The 8,921-nt window shown below is 37.9% G+C and overlaps 1 non-coding gene across 1 annotated transcript; it reads right to left on the bottom strand.

Moving 5' to 3' along the window:
* Positions 1–1,319: 1,319 nt before the first annotated feature.
* LOC131228409 (small nucleolar RNA R71) lies at positions 1,320–1,425 on the bottom strand. The gene has a single exon (XR_009162911.1). It is a non-coding gene; the product is annotated as a small nucleolar RNA R71 (small nucleolar RNA).
* Between the last annotated feature and the right edge of the window lie 7,496 nt (positions 1,426–8,921).

Raw genomic sequence — 8,921 nt, 5'->3', positions numbered from 1 at the left:
TAGGAAGACTTGATATTCTCTTACCTATTTTGCAATCATTCGGTCTGTAAAACCTATTGATCCATCATTGACTCCGGGCATAATAGATGCTTTGAATTCCCTACGATCAATATGTTAATTCTTTATGAGGGAACCAATTCAATGAAGTTCAAATTTATTTTGAAGTATAAGAATGATGATTTAACTTCTCCATTACCCGGCTAGATAGGATAAGACTTTGATTCTAGTTGTGTGATCGGATTGAATCAAGTAAATTAACATTAAGGAAGCTATAAGTGGATCCTTGTTATTCTAGTGTTTTATCTCTGACAGTTTCTTCCACCATTACTCTTTTAAACCATATTTTCGTAGTTAGTTTAAATTCTAGTTCTAGCTCTAACGTATTCTAAAATCCGCACAATAGCAAGTCCCTATGGGTACGACCTCGATCTCACCGAGTTATTACTACATTGCAACCCTGCACTTGGGGTTGTCATGACAAGTTTTTTACACTGTTGTCGCGGACTTCAGTTGGTTTTTTCTAAAATACATTAGAATTAGAATTAGGTTCGGATTAAATTCCAATTTTTTCTGTGTTTCTACATTAGGTTTTTTCTAAATTATTAGATACTAACCTTATTTTTCAATTTTGTAGAAATTAATATAGAATTATCCATCTAGTTTTATTCTTCTAACTCCTCTTGTTGTAGTACTTCAGATTTCTTATATTTTTCTGTAATTTTCTTTTTCTCAAGTAGATTTTAGTTTAGACTTGGAATTGAGAGTGTTTTATGCCCGAGTGGGTAGGTGACAACACTTTACGTCTCTTAAGTGAATGAGGATTAGTTAAAGGTTTGCCTATTCATCACTAGATTAAACACACCTTCAGATCCTCTAGGTTAACAAAAAATATGGTTGCAAATCAACCTCACCATCCCACTGAAGAGCAACAAGACGAGAATGAAGTACATAATTCTCCTTCGCCTAGAACTTTACATGATTATTTATAACCAATGATGGTGAGTACACTTTCCTGCATGGTGTTTCCACATAATGTAGGAAATGTGGATTTCAAGCCAGGAGTGATCCAACTACTTTCGAAGTTTCATGGACTCAATTCTAAAAGTCCATATCTACATCTTGAAGAATTTGATGAGATTATAGCAACCTTGAACTTTTACAATGTATTTGAAGACACCTTAAGACTGAAATTATTTCCTTTCTCTTTGAAGGATAAAGCCAAGTCTTAGCTACACTCCTTGAGAGCAAGATCTATCAGGACATGGCCTAAGATGACCCAGGAGTTCCTTAAAAAGTTCTTCTCAATTCATAAGACAAATACCCTAAGGAGGGTGATCATGAATTTCTCTCAAAAAGAGGAAGAGACCTTCTTCTATTGTTAGGAGAGATTCAAGGATCTTTTGAATTCCTATCCACATCATGGCTACGAAACTTGGCGGGTAATAGGATTTTTCTATGATGGACTATTTTTTTTCCCATGCTCCAATTCATAGAGATGATGTGCAATGAAAAATTCATGAATATGGATCCCGATGATGTGTGGGATTATTTAGATGTACTTGCTAAAAATGCATAATCATGGGATACCTCATCTACGCCTACTAATCACAAACCAACTTAGTCTAGAGAGAAGGGAGGAATGTAGATCTTGAGGGAGGAGGATTATATGAATGCTAGGGTGGATAATCTCACAAGAAAGTTCAAAGCCATGTAACTAAAGAAAGTAGAAATGGTCAAACCCAATGAGACAATTGAGATTGTTTGTGGTTTTTGTGCTAGTAACATACATTTGACGTAAGATGGTCCCACAATTCCTGTGTTTTGAAAAGTTGTTACATGATGTAACGCCCTGAAATTCGGGGGTCGAGCATAACTTAGCTCCCGAGTTCCAAAACATCACTTATGCAACATAATTAATGAGAGATGTATGTTGACTGTATTAGTGCATAAAACATGAAATAGATTAAGCCAAAACACAGATATGATTCAGGGACAAGTGAATAAAGCAAGTGGAAGACTTATAGGAAAATATGTGTACAAGTGTAAATCCCTGAACTACATATACAAGCCAGATCGTATGAAAGTGTTATTTAACAAAATCCGAGTATAAATTATGTCATTTCAGTTCCAAAAATATAAGCCCAGAGATCCCGCGCAACAGACCGAGGCTCGCTAGAACCCATCTGAAAACTGCATATAGGAGAAGGCAGCCTCATCGTCATCCAGCTCCCGCTCTGCCTCAGACGTCGTATCCACATCTGCAACATCAGAGCCTAAGACAGAGTCTGGTGGGTGTGTAACACCGCCCCAGAAACGTGGGAGTGAGTGATCAACTCAGTGGAACAATAAGGCACTGGTTAACATGTTATCAGTTCAATCAAACAGTAATGATAAAGCATAACAATTAAATAAATCCTAAGTACTCTTGTTAATGCAAGTATGAATGCGGTATGATGCGTGCCCTCACGCGTACACCCTCAGCGTCTTCATCTTACATTACGCATGACATCGCCTCAAAGTGCGCCACATCTACAAAGCACATGTAAATGCGGTGCATGGATATGATTACCAAGTTGTTATTAGTCCATTTCACACAACAGGATTGGGAAGCTAAGATACCTTCCTCATATCACCATCCAAACAGTGATCCATACTAGGGTCGTCAATCCTAGACATCTCATACGATCATATAGTTGAGGTCGTAGCAAAGGGCTCGTCACCAATCAATGCACGCCTTTCATGCCTTTACTACCACAGATCGGCTCGTCACCTCCTTGCGGTATCCAGGTATGCTCGAGGTCACTACAAAGGGCTCGTCACCAATCAATGTAGGCCGACAGCACGAATTTAGTGTCCCATACCACCATAATCGACTCACGAGTTTAGTTGCTCACTGGTCACTACGGGGAGGCTCGTCACCCCAGCGTAGGCCGACAGCTCGACCACGGTGTCCCATACCACCATGTCCGGCTCATGAGTCTTAGTGGATCAAGTACCATAGTTAATAGAATGTCACTAGTAAGTTTGGTACCCTAGATTCAAGCAGTAGCGTCCATACATGGTTAACATACATCGGATAATCGGGTTATTTGACGAACTCGACTAGCACGAGCGCACGTTGAGTTGAGCGACATAAAGTGCGCAAACACTCCGCGTGGCCAAACCACTGCCGACAACTCTAATACGACTCGGGTTCGTCTAATACGTCCTACGTGACGAAAGCAATCTCAACCACGAATATAGAGTCAATTACCGATTTCCTAGACTAAGGCATAGTCCCAAACACTTTACACTACTACAGATATTCATATGGAATGTAAGACAGTAATGAAACAACAACTCAAATCATGGTACACCAGCACTTGAAGAATATCAACTTAACATAAATGTAAGCATAGGTAATGCTTGAATTTTAATAACTTGGAATGTAACTGCATAAAGGAAATCATGCGCATCAATAGGAGTATTGAGAATCACTTCTCAACGCCCACAATTAGTGTAATCAGTTACACTTAGATCATTCATGCATTTCTACCAACACTTAGCATACATGGAACAACATACATGGCGTATGTTGGAATACATGCACTTAGACAATTCCTTTTACCAAGGAGTCGCCATACATGCATCTAGCATACATACAGGACAAATAATCATGGCAAACACAAGTGCATATTTTATACGTATATGGTACTTTATAAATACACTTAGAATACACAAATCTCAATATAGTACATGCATATCAGGAAAGCAATGTAAACACAACATTTGGCATGTGAAATCTCATCCATAACGAGAAAAAATCACTAACTGGGATTGAAAGCCTTGAAAACCATAACCTATACACTTAAAGTCCGCACCTTAAGCAAAGAATGAACCACCGAACTGATTTAGACGAGTTGCCTTCGTCAACGGCGCTAGAATACCCTAAAATAAGGATAGAAATGAGATACAACAACACCAAGACTAATCTAAGCTCTAACACAGGTTAGGGTTAGGTTAACTTACCCCAAAAGAACTCAGAATCGTCGGGAGAACGATTCAAAGTGAAGGTTCAAAGATGAAGATGAACAAGGAGGAATCCAAGGTGATTCACCAACTTATCTCTCCCACTTTCTCTCTCTTTTCCACTCTCTTTCCAAGCTAGGGTTAGAGAAAATCGTATGGAAAAGAGGGCTAGGGTTTAAGGATTATAAATAGGCCTTTTCTTGATGAAAATAACTCTAGGGACAAGGTATACTTAGGTTATAACCAAAGTAAGCCTTTCTCGATCCAACGAAGCACTTCTGGTGGGCCTATAACCACGAAAGGTCGGACTTAAGCTCCTTGACCATGGATCTAGGTCAAGCAGAGTTTTCATACCGACCGGCTCTTCAGATCAGCCGTGGCGGACCACACTCAATTCAACGGTCACGGAATCTCGATCAGGTCCACAAGCACTAGGATATGCCTGGGCCAACTATCCTGATCAGAGGGTGAAATTGGGTCAGAATCCAACGGTCATATAGATTAAAATCGTCGCTTATGCGACACGACTCAAATTTCAATAAAAGCTTAATAAATTCCAACCGTTCTCACACTCTTCACTCCGAGCTCAAGCAAATCGACCCAGAACATCAGATGGACTTGATTTTTGAGGAGATGACCAAGCCCAACTCGGTGACCGCAACAGCCTAAGATCATCGCCATCGGACTTTCGACGCGCGGTCCAGGTCCGATCCAGATCTTCCAAAAATTTCCCAGAACAACTGGATTTAGCGATGGATCCCAGATTTCAGAGTAACGTAGCGCTCACTAATCTACACGATTAGAGACACGCAGATACAATTTAAAGTGATTGGTGCGGATTTCACAAGCAATCGAGTAAAGCGCTAATTACCCCAAAACAACTACTTAAGGAAAGATTAGCACAAAAATTCCAAGGTCGTTACACATGAACAATCTATTGTTGTGAAGAAGTACCAAAGGTCATTCAATGCCTCCATCTCAAACACATATAATCCTAGTTGGAAGAACCACCTAAACTTCAGTTGAAGGAATGGGCAAATGACTGATACAAACAAAAATCCTCAAGGAGCTTTTCCATCAAATTTCAATCCATTAAATCAGAAAAGATCCCAAAAGGATACGTTTCAGAAATTCTTTAAAAATTATGAGAAATTTAACCAAAATATGTTATAAGCATTTTCAGATATCAAAACATCCTTGGGAGTGTTTGCATCGTCTATCCAAAGAATTGAGTCACAACTAACTGTTAGGGAGAAATGGACTCTTCTAGCCCAACCTCTACCTAACCCAAAACAATAATGTGAATTAAGTGACACAAGCTCTTTGAATCACCATGTGGAACAAGAAAATTCTATCACCACTCTCAGAAGTGATAAAACAATTGACAAACGCATACCAGTGAGGGCTAAGAAGCCTAAAGACTCTGACAAATTAAATAAGGATGATGGGCTTAGCGATGCGTCACATGAGAAAGAACAAAAAAAATAGTATAAGCCAGTTGCTTCATTCCCTCAAACGTTGATTTCACCAAAACCTTGACACTTGGGATATCTTAGAGGTGCTTGAGCAAGTGAAATTAAATATTCCTCTGTTGGATGCCATAAAAAAATCTCGTTATATGCCAAGTTTCTAAAAGATCTCTGTATGGATAAGAGACGACAAAACATTCATTTTTTTTTCTGACAGAAAAAGTGAGTGCTAGACTCAAGCAAGATGTGCCTAAGAAATAAAAAGATCTTGGTAGCCAAACTATCACTTGTGTAATTAAGAATTACTAGTTAGAACATGCACTACTTGACTTTGGAGCGAGTATGAATCTGATTCCATACTCGGTTTATGAATAGGTCGACCTTTGTGAATTAAAACTCACCAAGACTACACTTCAACTTGTTGATTACTCGATTCAAATACCGAGAGGAATGATAGATAGTATGCTTATTTATTTGGGTCAAGATGAAACATATCTAATGGTAATTTCCTCTTGCTTGGATGTGAAACAAGAGAATATGCTTATTTCTACTCTCAAGGAACATTAAGGAGCCCTTGGGTGGACAATCACGTACCTCAAGGGAATTGATCCTTTGATTTGTACTCATCGCATTCACCTCAAGGACAATGCGAAAACATCAAGACAACCACAATGTCGGTTAAATTCAAATATGAAAGAAGTGGTAAAAGCTGATGTGTTAAAGTTGTTGGATGTAGGTATCATATATCCTATATCGAATAGCCAATGGTAAGTCCAACTTAGGTGGTACCTAAGAAGTCTGGGATCATTATCATAGCAAATGGGGAAAATGAAATCATGCCAACTAGAGTCATTATTGGTTGGAGAATGTGCATTGACTACCGAAAATTTAATACCGTAATAAGGAAAGACCACTTCCCTTTGCCCTTTGTTCATCATACATTGAAAAGGTTAGCTGGTCATTCCTATTACTATTTTCTAGATGAATATTCGGGCTACAACTAAATATAGATAGCCCTTGAAGACTAAGAGAATACCACATTTACATGTCGTATTGGAACTTTCACATATTAAAGGGTGTTATTCAGTCTATATAGTACTCTTACCAATTTTTAGCGATGCATGTTAAGTATTTTCTCTAACATGGTGGGGTGATTCGTAAAGGTTTTCATGGATGATTTCTCTGCTTTTTGTACATCTTTCAGTGAATGCCTTAACAATCTCAAAGTTGTGCTAAAAAGATGCGAAGAAAATAAACTTCTGTTGAATTGGGAAAAATGTTATTTCATGGTTCAAAAGGGAATAGTCCTTAGACATATCATATCTCCAATGGAATTAAGGTTGACAGCCAAAATTGACTTAATCTCTAACCTACCTCCACCCACGAGCATACACGAGATGCGATCCTTTTTAGGAGATGTCGAATTTTACCGAAGGTTTATAAAAGACTTTAGTCTTACCTCTCATCCTTTATGCAATCTTCTTTAAAAGGATATTCCTTTTGAGTGGAGCAAGGAATACCAGAAAGCTTTAACCATGTTTAAGGGCATGTTGACTAGTGCTCCCATCATTCAATCATCTAATTACAGATTACCTTTTGAGATCGTGTGATGCGAGTGACTATGCTATTGGGGTGGTGTTAGGCCAAAGAAAAGAGAAGAGGCCTTACATTATCTACTATGCAATTATGACTCAAAACTATGCCCGAGTGAACTATTCCACTAGAGAAAAGTAACTCCTAGTCGTAGTGTTTGCTTTGGACAAGTTTATGTCATGCTTGATAGGATCCAAAATCATCATTTTCACTGACCATGCGGCGCCGAAGTACCTTCTTTTTAAGAAGTATGCTAAGCCCTGTTTGTTAAGATAGATCCTTTTTCTCTAAGAATTTGACATAGAAATATGAGATAAGAAAGGAGTAGAAAATGTAGTGGCTGACCATCTCTCTTGCCTTGTTTTATTAGATTCCATGGAGATGATTCACATTAATGACATTCCCTGATGAGCAATTATTCAAAGTTTCCCAATTACCTTGAGATGTTGACATTGCTAATTATCTTGCCACAGGTATCACGCTTATTCAGTGGACTGTGCAAGATAAAAAAAAGTTTTTCACCAAGGTATGCAAGTTCTTTTGGGATGATCCATATATGTTCAAATATTGCCCAAATTAAATTATTAAGAGATGTGTTCCTGATAATAAACATCATAATGTCATCTCATTTTGTCATTCTCACATATATAGTGGCTACTTCTCGACTAAAAAGACCACACTAAAATTTTTACAGTGTGGCTTTTACTAGCCCGCCATGTTCAAGGATACACACGAATTCTATAAAGCGTGTGAGCGTTGTTAGAAATTACAAGGATTATCCCATAACTATATGATGCCACTGAACCCCATTCATATCATTGAAGCATTTGATTGTTAGGGCATCGATTTCATGGGGCAATTCCCTCAATCCTTTGGAAATATATGTATTTTTCTAGTTGTAAATTATGTCTCTAAATGGGTCGAGGCAATTGCATGTCAGAATAATGACTATTGCCTGTCCATTAGGTTCTTGAAGGAAAATATTTTATCTCGGTTTGGAACTCCTCGAGTCATTATAAGTGATAGAGGATCTCACTTTTACAATAAGCCATTTTAAACTTTGATAAAGAAATATGGTATTTCTCATAAAGTGAGCACCCCCTACCATCCTTTGACAAACGGCTAAGCTAAATTTTCAAATAGGGAAATAAAGTAAATTCTTGAGAAAATGGTTAACTCGGATCGTAAGGATTGGTCAATTCAACTGACCGATGCATTATCGGCGTACCGTACCACATATAAGACTCTTACTGGAATGTATCCCTTTAAACTTGTCTATGGGAAAGCTTGCCACTTGTCTATTGAGTTAGAGCATAAAGCTTAATGGGTGATAAAGAATTTTAATTTCAATCTTAACAATGTCAGTTCACCTTGGAAATTACTATTGAATAAACTCGAAGAAATCTGGAATGATGCATATGAGAATTCTAGAATTTTCATGTACAAAATGAATGTGTTTCATGACAGGAACATTCTTTGAAAATCTTTTTGTATACTTCTAGACTTCATCTTTTCTCTAGAAAGTTGAGATCTCATTAAACCGGCCCCTTTAAAGTCAAAACGGTCTATCCTCAAGTGGCTATCAAGATAAAAAACCTAATGAATGGTAACACTTTTAAGGTGAACAGTCATCGTCTTAAACCATTCATTGAGAAATTTGATTTAGAGGATATGTTCATCCCTCTAACTAATCTTATGTATCATAATTGACCTTCTAGCTTAATGGAGGTCCACTCATTTTTTTATTTACCTAAGATTAGGAGTAGGATTTAGTTTTAGTTTTGCTTTTATTTAGTACTAATCCCTTTAGAATGATGAAGACTTCATACCATCCCATTGATCTTCCTCCGG

Source organism: Magnolia sinica, chromosome 15 (assembly GCF_029962835.1).
Source record: "Magnolia sinica isolate HGM2019 chromosome 15, MsV1, whole genome shotgun sequence".
Taxonomy (NCBI): Eukaryota; Viridiplantae; Streptophyta; class Magnoliopsida; order Magnoliales; family Magnoliaceae; genus Magnolia; species Magnolia sinica.
The sequence above is the reverse complement of the archived record's forward strand: the minus strand, read 5'-3'. Positions and strand labels throughout refer to the sequence as shown.